This window comes from Pleurodeles waltl, chromosome 7 (genome assembly GCF_031143425.1).
Source record: "Pleurodeles waltl isolate 20211129_DDA chromosome 7, aPleWal1.hap1.20221129, whole genome shotgun sequence".
NCBI lineage: Eukaryota > Metazoa > Chordata > Amphibia > Caudata > Salamandridae > Pleurodeles > Pleurodeles waltl.
In genome coordinates, this window is record NC_090446.1 from 1,272,663,766 (window position 1) to 1,272,680,191 (window position 16,426).

The 16,426-nt window shown below is 44.1% G+C and overlaps 1 protein-coding gene across 1 annotated transcript in view; it reads left to right on the forward strand.

Moving 5' to 3' along the window:
- Positions 1–287: 287 nt before the first annotated feature.
- The window catches only part of LOC138246162 (histo-blood group ABO system transferase 1-like), a 309,739-nt gene continuing 293,600 nt past the window's right edge, over positions 288–16,426 (forward strand). The window contains exon 1 of the mRNA XM_069200470.1: positions 288–411. The gene's annotated coding sequence lies outside the window, so the exon portion shown is untranslated. The remainder of the gene's footprint in view (positions 412–16,426) is intronic.

Below are 16,426 nucleotides of genomic sequence, written 5' to 3' on the forward strand. Positions count from 1 at the left end.
TTAACAAAATTAAATGAGGGTGTGTTGCTGCAAAAAAATGAATTCTCCGGCTATAATTGGAGCGCTGTATTTTATACAGCTGTTCTGTCTTGACATGCGCTCAGCTGCACCTGCAACAACTGGACTGAGAGAAGCAAGTGGTCTCAGTCAAACGCAATGCATTTCAAGCACGTGTTCTAAAGCACTTTTGTACGCACATCCGGTGGCGCCGGAAGTATGTCACCTGATTGATCCTACGTTCGTGGAAACGCGCTTTGGTACAGGGAATCAATGAGGTCCATAAAAAGGAGAAAAGCAGCGTGATTTACACTTTCTATTAGATCTTCTTCAAGATCCAGTCTACTCAGTAATTTTTGCCGGAAACTTTCTGCGAGGTAGAATCATCAGCAAAGAAGCCGAACCTATTTGCAGGTGATTGTGTCCGGTAAATTATTTCGGGACAGGGTGGTTTTCTTTGTTCTTTGATTGAGTCGGTAAGAACACTGTTTAATTCGGCAGCAATCTGCTTCTGGGTTTATACTTGTTACGAAGTGATTGGAGCTTAATTTGGAAGTATGCTTTTAGAGTGCAGTTCAATAAAGGCTTTATTTTCTTGAAACTCATCCGTTGCATTTGGTCATTTAAAATGTACGTTTTCAGTTTCCTTACAACAAAAAAAACGTACTCTACCGTACACGATTCATATTCCCCCGACTTTGTTAAAAGTCTCACATTGTTCTGCTCTAAAATATTAATGTGTATGCTTTTTCGAGCTTTATCTGCAGTAAACTATGTTATTGTCCAAAGGAAAATGTAGAGTACTTTCCGGCAGTTCCTGCTTTCAGCTATTACTCAAAAGCATAGTGTTACCAACTTAATAGGCAAGGCCAACGTTTTTTGCCAATCTCTTCACAACGGAGACCTTTGCGCTTTTTTACAACGTTTGTAGCTACCGCGATTTGCCGCACATCGTTCTAGGAGCACGCCTGTGTCACACTTGACAAAAACTATGTGCTTGGCAAACCTGCTGCTCCTGATTACTGCTGGGTCTGTCCTCGGTTTTGATAACGCGTCCAGTCCTTATAAATTACTTGTACCTGGACACGTTGGAGGTCGGTGAACCTTTTAGCCGAGTTGGGCTCTCCTCATCCTAGAATAGTCGGATCACTTAAATCTATAATCAATAACTATTGTAATCGAGACCCAATACTCTATTACCAGATCAAAATATCAAGTTAGGAATCAAATAACAGTTGGTATTTTGACGCAACATGACCTTTCAGTCATGAATAACCACACCAGTTTATTAAAAGTTAATGAGTTTATTTCCCTATATTAACAAAGCTAAAACAATATATGTAAGTCTCAAAATCAAATGATATATGTATACGAACATTACCAGCTGTCCATAACAGCGGAAGAAACACAATCTATGCAAAATCTGAATTATAATACACTCGGTTACGGCAATGCAAATCACTAATATGAGTAATTGAATTTGACTAATTGCATACATCGGTCAGTATAACAAGTTTCAATTCAACATGGTGATTCAAGTGAATACCTCAACTAACCTCTAATTAGCATTGGCATGTGGGGCTTCATGTAAAACGTATTTAGTCAATACAAATTTGGAAAACTCCTAGCTTGGGCCCTATCAAAATAGCAGTTGGTACCTAAAAGGAAAAACACAATGAAAAATACAATTATCCTTTCATAATTACCAAATACAATCAGCATACAAGGAAAGTCTTCGTCCTTCAGGTACCGATTCGATCAGCATGGGGCAGCTTTCAAAGGGGCAGAGTTAAGGGCAAGTTTCCTTGCGGCAACATGGAAAATGGGGCAAAGTTACTGCATGGGCAAGACGGGGCAATTTATAGTTAAAGTCTCTAGGGTGAGAATTCTTAAAGTCTCTTTCTCTGGGATAGAGAAAGGGCATCAAGATGTCGTCCAAGATGACGTCTGGCATTTGGCTTCAAAGATGGCATCAAGGAAAATGTCTGACTTCTCTTTGTCCAGTGGGTTTAAGTAAGAAACATTCCTAAAACTTCAGGGTCTTCCATTGGAGGGTTCATAGGGTGGCTTCAATTTGACCAATGAATAGTGTCTTTCTCCTAGTACTCATTTATGCATACATTGTCCTTGGAGCCTTGGAACACAAGTTGCAACAAAGTTTGCCGATTCATTTTATCTTAAAAGCCTTTATTGTCCGCACCTGCAGGAGCTGACCTTGTATCAAAGGGGATGAAACCGGCCTAGCACGAAACCTTGGAGATAAGTGTATTAGTCATCTCTACTGGAAAAATACAGAATAATGTCTTTTTGTTAATCAAAGTGAAAACCACGCAGTTAAATTTGAGACCAGGCGACTAGGCCAAAGCCTCTACTAAATTTAAGCTAAGCATAAAACAGTTCAATCATAGAACACATTTGCAATTATGACGGATTACTACATTTTTCAATTCTTCATGATTAATTAAGCTCGTTTATAATAATGGCGAACTACCCCGGTGGCACAATTTCTCACGTACATTATTTTCTTTGCTAAAATCACACTACCTTATACGATTTTGGTTACATGATATATGAATATATGTTGGTCCTTCTTTTTCTGCGTCATCAGTTTGAAACACCCTCAGCACTATGGACCACCAGTTTGTAATGGTGACAAGACAGTGCATGATTGTATATTAATTCCGTCTACCACTGGTATCTCCATTTTTAATAATCCATGCGCAGCCCTCTCATTACACTGATGTTATGACAAATTACACAAGGGGATTCGGACCCTGCTCCACACTTGAGCCCATTGTCTTGAAGACCTGTTGTTTTCTTTAATGCTGCCCAGGGAAAGTCGGACTGATGTTACAGGCACCAGATCCTGGGAATTTCTTCAGACCCTTCTTCCCTTTTCACAAAGTTAGCCAGACAGATGTTTCTATCTACCCTGGTCTGCCATGAAATATTTGGAATTTCAACATGTGCCAAATACATTCCGTGAAACCATTTGTGAATGTTGAAGTGGTTGTTCTTAAAAAAGAAAAGACTTGGAATATTTTTATACTTGTACACGTTTTTTGTGAATCCTTTTGACCTGTGTTCTCTCAACTGGGTGTTGCTTAGCTTCATATTTTTTTTTATCGTGCTTTCTGATGTTGCTGTCTTATTAATGCATTTTGCATAGCGGAATAGTCGGGCCAGAAGCGTAATGTTTTTTTTTTCAGCCGCAATGTTTACAGCATTATTATGGCTTTGCCACATGACCCACCATCTGTTGTACATTTTCCAGACTGTCACGAAAACATTGCTTCAACCTCACCTGGCTCAAAAGTTACTAAAACGTGTCAACGTATTTTGCTGCACATTGGAAAGCTCTTCACAAAGGTTGAAGGTCACATTTCTGCTGTTTATTGCTGCATTCCAAGAACACACTGGTACTACTGATGTGAACCCTTTGCCCGGATAGTGCTAACGTGTAATTTTATCCCAAAATGTATGAGGTGCTCATTTTATCAAAACAAACACTGCATATCAATCAATCAATCAATTATTGGATTTATAAAGCGCACTACGTACCCGTGAGGGTTTCAAGGTGCTGGGGGGGGAGGTGTTGTTACTGGTCGAAGAGCCAGGTCTTGAGGAGTCTTCTGAAGGTGAGTAGGTCTTGAGTCTGTCGTAGTTTGGTGGGGAGGGTGTTCCAGGTTTTGGCGGCGAGGTATGAGAAGGATCTGCCGCCGGAGGTCTTTCTTCAGATGCGGGGGACGACCACGAGGGCGAGGTTAGTGGAGCGGAGCTGACGGGTGGGTGTGTAGAAGCTGAGTCTGTTTAGGTAGGCTGGTCCGGTGTCGTGGAGCGCTTTGTGGGCATGGGTAAGAAGCTTGAAAGTGATCCTTTTGTCCACGGGGAGCCAGTGAAGGTTTCTCAGGTGGTGGGAGATGTGGCTGTGGCTGGGTACATTGAGGATCAGGTGGGCGGAGGCGTTTTGGATGCGTTGGAGGCGTAGTAGGTCTTTTGCTGGGATGCCTGTGTAGAGTGCGTTGCCGTAGTCCAGCCTGCTGCTGACGAGGGCCTGTGTCACTGTTATTCTTGTTTCTCTCGGGATCCACTTGTAGATTCTGCGGAGCATGCGGAGTGTGTTGTAGCAGGAGGAGTAAACTGCGGTGACCTGTTTAGACAAGGTGAGGGAGGAGTCGAGGATGAAGCCCAGGTTGCAAGCGTGGTCGGATGGTGTCGGTGGGGTTCCTAGTGTGGTGGGCCACCAGGAGTAGTCCCAGGCGGAGGTGGTGGGTCCGAGGATGAGGACCTCTGTCTTGTCCGAGTTCAGTTTCAGACGGCTGTTTCTCATCCATTCGGCGATGGATTTCATTCCATCGTGGAGGTTGGTTTTGGCGGTGCGCGGGTCTTTGGTGAGTGAGAGGATGAGCTGGCTGTCATCAGCGTAGGTGAGAATGTTGAGGTTGTGTTGTCGGGCCACTTGTGCGAGGCGGGCCATGTAGATGTTGAACAGCGTCGGGCTGAGGGATGAGCCTTGGGGGACGCCGCAGATGATGTCCGTGGCTTCGGAGCGGAAGGGGGGGAGGCGGACTCTCTGGGTTCTGCCGGAGAGGAATGAGACGATCCAGTCGAGGGCTTTTCCTTGAATTCCGATTTCGTGGAGGCTTGATTTGAGGGTGCAGTGGCAGGCTGTGTCAAAGGCGGCAGATAGGTCCAGGAGGATGAGGGTTGATGTTTCGCCGTTGACCATTTGGCATCTGATGTCGTCTGTGGTGGTGAGAAGGGCGGTTTCGGTGCTGCGGTTTCATCTGAAGCCGGACTGGGAGGGGTCTAGGATGCCGTTGTCTTCGAGGTGGCTGGTTAGTTTTGTGCTGATGATTTTTTCAATCACCTTTGCTGGGAAAGGGAGCAGGGAGATGGGTCGGAAGTTCTTGAGGTCGTTGGGGTCTGCTTTGGGCTTCTTGAGGAGTGCGCGGATTTCGGCGTGTTTCCATTTTTCAGGGAAAGTCGCTGTTTTGAAGGAGATGTTGATGACCTTCCGTAGTTGGGGGGCGATGGTGGAGTCTGCTTTGTCGGCATAAGCAAAGTTATATATATTTTATGTCAAAGCAAACATTGCACCAGGTAGTCTTTGGCTCTGAGGAGACTGCTTGTTGTGCAGGTGTACAACGTACAAGAGAAGAATGCTATCACTTGGGCACATAAAACAATGGTTGAAGTAGGATGACTCTGCACCACACTGGAGGCCACAGTGAAAGAAAGCAACATTCTATAGCAGTCCAATGGGTGGAAAGGGCTGATTGAAAGCCCCTGTGAAAATGTACATATTGTATATATATTTTCATTAAAAATAAAATGCCTTGGCTAACACAGACCCTACTAGGTTATTTTTTTTATTAAAGTATTTTGTGAATATTTTTTTAATTGTTTTGTAAAACTCAATCATGTGACAAATTCCATCTTCAAAGCATGGGTGATACAAAGCTATAACAATTTTACAAACCTGCCTACTCTAAGTGCCGCACAGACTGCTCACAGGGTCTTTCTATCCATAATGTGATGGTTGGAAAAGGGTGTTTTTTATGGGTGGTTTTGTCTCTACCCTGCACCGTTCCACTCTACACCACTTCACTGCACTCTGAAACAATCTACTCTGTGCCACTCCACTCTACACCACTGCAGTCTATGCTGCACCACCCCACCCTGCTCTGTACCACTCTATTCCAATGCATTCTACACCACTTTACTAAAAAATAATGCACTTTATGTCACTGTACTCTAGAACTAATTTAAACTGCATCCCTGCACTCAACACCATTATACTCTATTCTACAACACGGTATGTCACTGTACTCTACACCACCCTATCCTACTCTGAACTCCTCCATTCCACTGCACTATGCGCCAATCCACTATACATCACTGTGCTTTACGACAGTCTATTCTGCACTCTGCCACTAAACTGTTTCATTCTACTCTACGCCACTGAACTCCACTCTACTCCGTATCACTCCACAGTATACCACTGCACTTTATCCTGCACCACTTCACCCTGCACCGCTTCACTCAATGCCACCACACACTATGCCAATTCACTCTAAGCCAGTCTAATCTGCTCTGCACCACTGCACTCTACGATACTGCACACTGTGGCACTCTATGCCACTGCACTCTACACCAAAACATTCTACTCTATGCCACTGAACCATACACCACTGTATTCCACTTTTCACTATCCCACTCATCTCTATGCAGCTGCACTGTACAACACTGGGCACTATGCCAATGCATTCTACACTACTTTACCCACAACCAGTACACTGTATCCCACTGTACAGCACTATCCACTACTCTGCAACACTCTACAACTCTGTACTCTACACTGTATGCCACTTCACTCTAAGCCACTGAACTCTACGCCACTGCAATCTATGCCACTCTACCGTACACCACTGCACTCTAAGAAACTGTAGTCTGCAACACTGCACTCTCCGCCACTCTACTCTGCACCCATCTACTCTGGGACACTGCACTCTATACCACTCTAATCTACTGTGCACCACTACACTGTATGCCATTCCACTTTATGCCACTTCACTCAACACCTTTGTACTCTACTCCTCTATGCCAATGCATTCAGCACTTACTATGCAACTCTGCATTATTCACTGCTGCACTCTATACCACCCCAGACTCCATGCCAGTCCACTCTCAGCCACTCTGCTGTACCTTGCAATACTCCACCCTGCGTCCCTTCACTCTACTCTGAAACAATCTACTCCACACCTGTGCACTCTGTGCCACTCTACTCTATATACTGTACTGAACTCTACCCCAACTCTACTCTAAACCACTTCACTCCAAATTACTTTACCACAACACTATGCCAGTCCAGTCTATGATACTCCACCCTACTCAACTCTACACCACCCCACAACTCTAGACACCCATAACACCCCGCTCTACTCCACGACACTCTACTTCACTTCACTCCACACCACTAACTTTTAGACTTGCTGAGCAGCTGCCAAGCTGATGTACAGCATGGCTAAAACCTACTGGCAAAGCCAGTAGCTCTCGCATAGGCCAGACCTATTGGTTTGCCAATGGTTGTTTATTTAGCACTCCAGTAGAATGCATGTTTTCTTGCTCTGTTCCTCACTTACTGCTCTTCATCTGATTTACAGCTGTTCATCAGGTGCTGCATGTTGCCCCTCTTCCACTACCCATAGCTTATTTATTCCTTGCTTCTCATCCCTATTTGTTTTTGCTTTTTATTTATTCCCCTGCCTCAAGCTCCTCTGTTGCTACTTTTCCCACTACCCATTGACCATATGCATTTACGACTGCTATCATCCGCTCTTTAAATTGCTCTCCTCCTGTCACAGTTGTTAAAAAATATTTTCACTTTTTTTTTAATGGCTTAGTAGCTCCTATTAGCTGGTTGCCCTGCTCTGTTTTCAACAGCTTTTTACTACATATTTAGATTTTTACCTTCCCTCCAAGTGGAGTTCTCATCTTGCTATTCTAAACAAAACAATAAATAAAACACTGGCCATTTCATGCAGTATCGAGATGCATGCATGATGATGCGAGCATGCATATGTCATCCTTCTTGGTCACCATATTATTGTGATTTGCACACATGACATTGGCACGCTCATCATTTCATTTAAGATTTTTCAGTTTTTCACAGTGCTGCAGACCATTGGCAAAAAAACATTGGCAAGCCCATTTGGTTGCAAATGTGAGACCTATTGGCTTTGCCAATGTTTGGTTTTATAGCGGTAATCTGCTCTTCCAACAAACTAATAAAACTATGGATTTCTTAACTTCCTGGATACGTCCAACAAGATTTATCCATTACTACTCAAGATCATCCTAGAATAATACATACCCCTACCGAAATTGCCATGCAGTAATGCAGTCAGAACCAATCGTAGGGTAATAAATCCTCAAATCCTCATCAATTAGTACACTCCCATACTAAAGGTATCATGGGATTATCCTTGAGTAGTACAGCCTCATTCTGCACTCCTCTCAAAATCATTCTGTAATAATACAGGCCCATCATGAAATACTCATAAGATCATCCTGGTGTAATACAACCTAATCCTGAAATCATCATGGGATCATCCCACAGTAGTAAATGATCATCACTGGTTTTCCACTGAAGTAAACAGGAATCCATCCTAGAGTAATACACCTTATTCCCCAATTCATTCTGGGATCATCCTGTAGTAGTAAAAGATCATCGCATGTTTTCCACTGAAGTAATCAGGAACTAATCATGGAGTAGTTTCTCTGATGACTTTAGAGTCATCTCATTTAAATATTTCACCCTATACACATGCTTCAGGATGACCTGTGATGACTACCCCAGATAATTACAGTAATAGCCCAGCTGAAGTCATCAGATGACTCCAGGATGATCTTCCTTTTTGACCTGGTAAATCTCTTTTTACTCTTGTCTTATATCACTCAAAGGATGGTCTGAGAGTTCTGAAATGGTGAAGTGATTTTAACTGGCAGAGCCTTTCATTCTGACCCTGAGATGTTAGGAGTTTCATTGGACGGGTGCTTTCCCCTGTGAAGGGGTGACCAGGAGTCCAGGATTTGCCGGGAGAGTCCCGGTTTTTCACCAGCTGTCCCGGCAGATTTTGGGCAATTTAGCTTACGTCCCGGTGTTTTGAGAGGGTCGACTGAAATTGGTTGGAGGTACCTTTTTATGTTATCCAACGCAGGGATAGTTACCAGTTGTTATAAGAGAGCAATTTAATTAACAGGTGATAAAACTGGCTTTAAAAAAATTGCATTATATGTATATTCTCAGTGCCTCTTCGGTGAGTCTATTCTGATGAGTGCTGTCGTTCTGTCTGCTCGCATTAAGTAAAGTTGTAGTCCTTCTCCTATTTTGGTGAAATGTCCTGGTTTTGGTTTTAGAATTCTGGTCACCCTACACTGTGGCTTTCTGTGATCTAGGGCCAGATGTAGGTATATTCCAATTGGCGACTTACAAATTGCGAGTCGGAGCGACTCGCAATTTGTGAGTCGCAAATTAGAATGTAGGATGGTGTCTCTGACAACGTCTGCGACTCGCAAGGGGGTCGCAAAGGCCCACCTCATTAATATTAATGAGGTGGGTCGCAAGTTGCGACCCCCTTGCGAGTGGCGGTCCTCACAGGGATGGTGGCCTGCTGGAGACAGCAGACCACCATGTCTGTGACTGCTTTTAAATAAAGCAGTTTAGTTTTTTTTGTAATGCAGCCCGTTTTCCTTAAAGAAAAATTAGATGCATTACAAAACTAAAAAATGAAACTTTTTTGTTTCATTTTTTCAGAGCAGACAGTGGTCCATAGGACCACTGCCTGCTTTGGAAAAATGTTTTTAATGCCATTCATAAAGGGGAAGAGGTCCCATTGGGACCCCTTCCCTTTTGCAAATGGGTTAGCACCCATTTGAAATGGGTGCTAACTGCGATTAGTTTGCGACCGCGTTTGCTGTCACAAAGCAATCCTGCATTGCACTGCGACTCGCAATTAGGAAGGGGACACCCCTTCCTAATTGCGACTCACAAACCCGTTTTGTGATTCAGTAACCAGGTTACCGAATCGCAAAATGGGTTTTGTGCATTGCCAAGTGCAGTTTGCACGTCGCAAGCAGCAAAATTCGCTGTTTGCGACGTGCAAACTGCTTCCTTCATCTGGCCCTTAATCTCCCAACACAATGTTAGCAGTAGACAAGCAGTTTTTCGAGTATCTGATTTAGGCTTTTAATCTAATTTTCCAGTAATCCCATTTTATCTTCCTGTGAGGCTGCCGTAGTTTCTGTAATATTGCTAAATTTATTAGAGATGACTAATGTAAAAAAAAGTCTAGAAACAATAATGCCTGATAAAAGCACCACTGAGGGGGCAGATTCATCTTTTGGCGTCCTTTTATTCAGCACGTAACTTCTAGACATGGGTGAGGATACAAAACAACTTCCAACACTTCCCAGGGAGGATAGATTGAATAGAATCCAGGGTGGTGACTGGTCAATCTGGCAGCATTAAAGGCTTTGGAGCAGGTCTCCTGATGTCTAAGGGTGATTTACATTCCTCCTTATTAACATCTCTTAAGAAAAAAAGTGTTTCTAAATCTGCATTTAGCAGGTCACCTTTTGCTGCAGTTCCTCCCTTGTAGTCACCCTCGAAAAAAGTTCTGTCCACTGGCATAAACATCTTCATGGCTCATATTGTATTGCAGTGTATTAGAGGTGGACGAGCTAACAAATTAAAAGGGAGAGCCGAGCCAAGCAAAAGGTGTGGCTGATCATTGCGTGCTCGTGCATGAGTCAAGCAATGAGGATATTTGACACATAAATCATGCAACAAATATTCTGTATAGTGATGATGAAGTCTATTCCAAACTTAAAGAGTTTATTTCTTTAACAAACTGAAGCGTTTCACATTATTACTTCAGATTATATAACTGCATTAAAATATATTAAATGGGCTACTTTTTAATTATGAATTTTAAAATATTCCTAGTCCCACCAGCTCTGATGACAATTCCCGTAGTGAAGAAACAAATCAGTTGTCATGAGTACCCTATATGTGACCTAGATTCTTATTATACATGGAGTAATTTAGCAACATTATAGTGTATTAAATCAAACACAAGGGTTTATTTGGCAGTGCACAACCTGAACTCAGGTATTTCAAGGTGCTCTAATCTGTATTAATGATGAAAAAGAGGCTCAGTGAAATAACATATTTCACTAGATTCACACAATTTGGACAAGCTGGGGAGCCAGCCAGTACAGGTCCCAAATTATCTAGCTTCACATTGTACAATTCAGCAACTAGGTTGGCATCTCTCCCTCTAACTCCTGTTTTACATAAAAGGTCTCTACTTTGTCTTTAATTCTTGGCACATATTTTTAAAGCATGGGCATTAGGAAGAAGCCACATGAAGACTGGACTCATTTCAGTCTAGAGGATGCAAGAAGATCTCTTACTGAGCCAGATTCTATTGAGTTTTAAAAAGCACTCATACACCCAAATGCACCTTAGTGCTAGGTAGACACTACCACAGAGAGGGCACCATCAGATAATTCACATTGTGGAGAAGAGTCACGTTTTTAAAGTCTTTCTAAATTTCAGAATTGTGTTTTGTTGTTCAGTAGATATACTGAGTTGGTTCCACTGATTGGCTGCAGCCACTAAAATTGCTCTACCTTCTATCTTGCTTTTCCTACATTTCAATATATGTAACATGTAGGTGGATCTGAGTTTATCACAAGAAATAAGACCACAAACCTCTCTGGTAACCCTTAGTCTAGGTAATTTAAACCTGGGCTCAACCCCCAGGGGCAATGGCACAGAGCAGACAGGCTTAATTTAGGAAAATTAGTAAAGCCAACACCCAATTTAGAAAAATAGAGAAAAATCAGTGAGTAAAACTGCACCAAAAGGACAAAAATCCAACAAAGCGAACCAGAGATATGTATTTGTAAAGATTTGTAAAGATGTATAGCAAAAAGCGCTAAGATAAAGTAAAGTAAGAATAAGTAATCACTGTTTGCATTTGATTGAGACCTAGGCATGATTTGAGGTGGAGCTGAGGTCTGCTACAGCAAGAGGATTCAACTCTGTCAAAGATTTTACCTTCTGACTTAGTCTCTGAAATGTAAGCAGACATCCTCCATTGGGGCCAGGATGCAGGCTGTATCCGCCAAAGTCCTCTCAAAGCTGGGCAGTCACTGTATGAGGTCCCTGCAGCTGTTGGTTTTGGCCCAAAAAGCTCATAGCGGGAGAAATTGTACGGCCACTGAAGTACTTGTGCCAGGCAGATACTTTTCATGCTTCGTCTGGTCAGGATTTCTGTCTTTGGGCTTGGATTTGTTATGGAGTTCAAAATGCTCCAGAGGGACAAGCCTGAAGCTGTATCTGGCAAAGTTTCTTCAGAACCTGACACATTTGCCACAAAGTCCAGCTGATGCGCTGGAGTTTCTGGAGCACATTATATTAGTTGCTCCTAAGAATGAAAGGACCTTAGGAACAGAACTTAGGGGCTGGGGCTCACTCCAGCCGAGACCATCAGCAGAGTCCGATCCAGTTCCAGTTGAAACTGGTCAGCTTGGCACTTCAGGTAATATGCTTCTTGCAGCTTGTTGTTTCACTGTAGCCACAAAGGAGGTCAGCTATCTGACTCATAAGTCCACTTCCGAGTCCTGTGTACAAGTGGGGGCAGGTTCAGCCCTCTAGACTCCACACTGGTCTCAAACAGAAAGTTCAGTCCCCCACTGTTCTTCTGCAGGTCCAGAGAGAGTTCTGATGAGCTATGGGTGAGGTGCTAGTTTAGTAGGTTTTATTAGCCAGTGGGTGATGGTGAATCCTGGACACTCCCTAATCAATAAGAAAAAACTTCCCTGGGGCAACTCATTCCACATTTGTAGCACACCCTGTTTACCTTACTGAAAACTATCACACATTACACTATTCTGAAGCAGATTCAATGTGGCCAAATCTTTTTGCCCCTGAAGGGTCCTTGTCTGCCAGCCAAGGGAGTGCTTAGGGAAATGAGCAGTGCCCTCCTCCTCAACTACACCAGACTGGTTCTAGGCCAGCTCTCTCTCCTGCTTGGCTGGTGCCAAACTGGCTACAGAGGGCCCCAGGTCTCCAGTTACACATAGTTATGAATGGACAGGAATCATCCTAGTTCCTTTCAACTTAATGAAGCTGCCAGACCCTCCCCATCACCCTTCCTTATATTCTCTTGGGGGTACAAAAGTGGAAACGCAAGCACTGACGTACACTAATCAGGGCAGTAGGATGTAGTCCAGTCTCCAACATGACCACTAAGTTCTTCACTTGAAAGACTGTGTATGGCAAGTTTCTAACTCTGGTTCCTAAAAAAGGATGGCCAAAAAGGATTTTAAACGAATGAGGCTAGCATTTTAATCTGGGTACACTGAGTTTTAGTTAGCAATTGTTCATCCAATTGTTTACCTGTTGTAGTCAGGACAGCCGATTGATAGCACTAGCATCTACATCACTAGCTATCTCAAGGGTTATCTATTTATCACTGCATACATAAAAAGTAGCTCAATTATTGAATCAAATATGCCAGTGGAAGGATATATAGATTAAAATAATAGAAGAGACAAGATAGACCATAGTGGAAGTCCAGAGCTGCTTGACCTAGTACTGGGAGTAAGTGATCATAGTACTACTTTCTGGATTCTCGAAGCTAGGAAGTCCTGAAATCTGCTCATAACGGTGTCCATGTCACCGATACTATCCCAGTGAGCTCTTAATGTCTGGTTGTCTACCATGTCAAGTGCCGCAGACAAGCCCAATAAAATGTAGAATGAGTGAGTTCCTACATCAGAAGTAGGTCTGAGTTTATCTAATGCTGCAACTACCTCTGTGCCACTTCCAAAAAGAAACCCGACCTAAGAGGGATGCAGAATTCCATTTCTTTCCTCACATGTTTATAGTTTTCTACAAAGAACCTTCTCCAAAAGTGTGGATACCTATTGTAATTGTGAAATTAGCCTTTAATTCGCCAATACGGCTAGGCCCAGTGAGTCCATTAGCATGGAAATGACAAGCAGACTGTAGTTCATTAGGTGCTTTCCCAGATTGTAATGAGGCATTGATGATCATTTGCATGTATGTGCTATCTATTTTGAATAATTCTTTATGAAGTGTAAGCAGTAGCTGAAAGATGAAATAGGGACGCAGTGCCAGGCTGCTCAAAGCATCCCAGCAGGCCAATGAAGTCATTACAGTCTGCTAATTACTCTAACATCCTCCTGATGAACATTTATGTAGCACTTTGGCTTTTTTGTCGTCTGTGACCTTCAAAAAGTGCACATTTGGAGTCCGCACCATCACCAGCCGGTTGTGTGACAAGGAACAGAAACAACAAAGATCCAGCAGAAAAGAAAGTGGTTGTCAACCCGACAGTTTTGCTTGTTTTGCACAGGTTTGCCTCATCTGACTGTCCTTGACCTCTGCAATCACAGGTTTGGATCTCCTGATTGGGGTTCTTGGGGACTTTCATGTTTTCTTATCTACATTCCAGAGGACTTATGACAGTCTTATGTCACCTGCAGTTCAAACAGTCCCACCTCACACCCACCCTCTACCTCATCGCTGCTGCCAGAGTATCCATCGCTTCCTCCAAGCAGAGAGGTTAAAGAAATGTTCCTGTGGAGTTTTCCCTGTGTTGAGAGACCCCAGACTAAGACCAGAATCCAAGTGCCTCCTCTTTAAGACCTATTCTTTCCTCACTCCTCCCTCCCTTAACCCTCCCTTCCATGTCAGTTTATTTTCTGTCCACTAGTATACAAAGACAATTAAATGTGCATTAGGTTCTTCATGCTGTCCCCTGTGGATGTCGGAAAGGTAATCTGCAAGGCTTACTATGTTTTAGCGTACATGCATACCTGATGCTAGTAGGCTCCACACCATACAAAGAGGAGGAAAGGCAGCACTGGCCTACTTTCCCACACAAAGGTTTTTTTGCAGCTGGTGTTGCTGCACGTGCAGCCCCAAATCTCTGAACAGTATTATGGGACTTATAAATGGGGAATTTGCGTAAGGCAGCGCCGCAGGTCTTCTTGCAGCACTGCCCTATGCCAATGTGAAAGGGCAGGAATGCACCATATATCTGCAATATGGTGCATTCCGGTCCTTTCCCCCTGCACTGGCGCACAATTGGCTGCCTACCGCCAAAACGAGAATCCTTGAGTCATGGTACAAGGGTGTCTGCATTGCCTGCAGGATTGTTTTTGTGCAGGAAGGGGTACCTACCTGCACAAAAACAATCCAGAGAGGCGTTTTACTCTTTCCCTGTTTGCTGCAGAATGCACACATGGAAAGAGGAAAAAACTAGGAGAAATACGTATTTTTCTACTTGTTACGCCTCCCTTTGGGAGTTGTAAGCTTTGGCACTTTCCTAGGTTTAAGTGATTAAGTAAAACTGGGGCAGCATCAAGTTCCATGTGTATTGCTTGGGAAAATCCACCGCAATGCCCATGGAACGCCTCCCTGGCACAGAGTAAGGCAATGCAGCAACTTGCACATCTGGGCCCAGGGCAGCAATCTTCAGAGGGGCTCCCAAAGCACTTTCTCTGCATTATGGTGCTGCGTACAGCAACGTCCCTCTACCTTGGCTCCAGCGATTTAGTTTAAAGTTGTTCTTACCACTTTTAGCATGTCACAACGACTGCTGCCATGGACCAACACACCCTCCCCACCCCACCAAGAAACTTGGCACCAGCCTGACAAACTTAAGCTGTTGATGAGTCAGGGAGCGGCGGAGGTGCAAGATGTTTGAAATCAGAGGCAAGTCATTATTTTGATGCAGCCATCTAGGAATTGCCCTGTGAAAAGCGGCCCCCGCTGCCCAATTTTACACCAACAGCAGCGAGGACGACAAATTTCTTTGCACTCCGAGCAAGTGCCGGCCCTGTACACAAAGGCCCTCATTACAACATTGGCGGTAAAAGCCGCTTACCACAGTGCAGAAGACCGCCAACACACCGCCGCGGCCGCGGTATTCCGCCACAGCTATTATGACCCACATTTCGGAATCTGCCAAAATTCAGACACCCACACATGTCCGCCCGACCAAAGGTCAGTGATAAACTGGTGAAAACAAAACCTCCACTGTCACGCCAACAGAAAAACGCCCACACTATCACGACACACGAATCCACGTGGCGGTCATTCAGCCGTGGTATTCCATTGGCGGTACCGCCGCGCTCAAAATACAAACACTCTTACAAAACACAGCCACATTGGACAATTCGAAATACACACACCTGATACACATACACACACCACTCCCACACACCCATTCCAATATAAAACACACACCCACATCACCCACAAACCCTTACGACCAAAAATTCCGAAAGAAGGCCAGAGAGAGACAGCACCAGCACTAGCAAGAACAACAGCATCCACAGGCACACAACACCATCACCCACAGAACTTCCACGCACCTCACACAACACACCACTACATATCAGCACACTTATCACCACACTATCCACCCCACACATCACCTACACCACCCCATAGCACGGCAAAGACACCCCAGGTTCTCAGAGGAGGAGCTCAGGGTCATGGTGGAGGAAATCGTCCGGGTAGAGCCACAGCTATTCGGATCACAGGTGCAGCACACCTCAATAGCAAGGAAGATGGAGCTATGGCGAAGAATAGTGGACAGGGTCAACGCAGTGGGACAGCACCCAATAAATCGGGAGGACATCAGGAAGAGGTGGAACGACCAATGGGGGAAGGTGCGTTCCGTGGTCTCAAGACACCACCAGGCGGTTCAGTGGACTGGCGGCGGACTCCCACCTCCTCCCCAACAACTAACAACATGGGAGGAGCAGGTCTTGGCGATTCTGCATCCTGAGGACCTCGCAGGAATAGGTGGAGGAATGG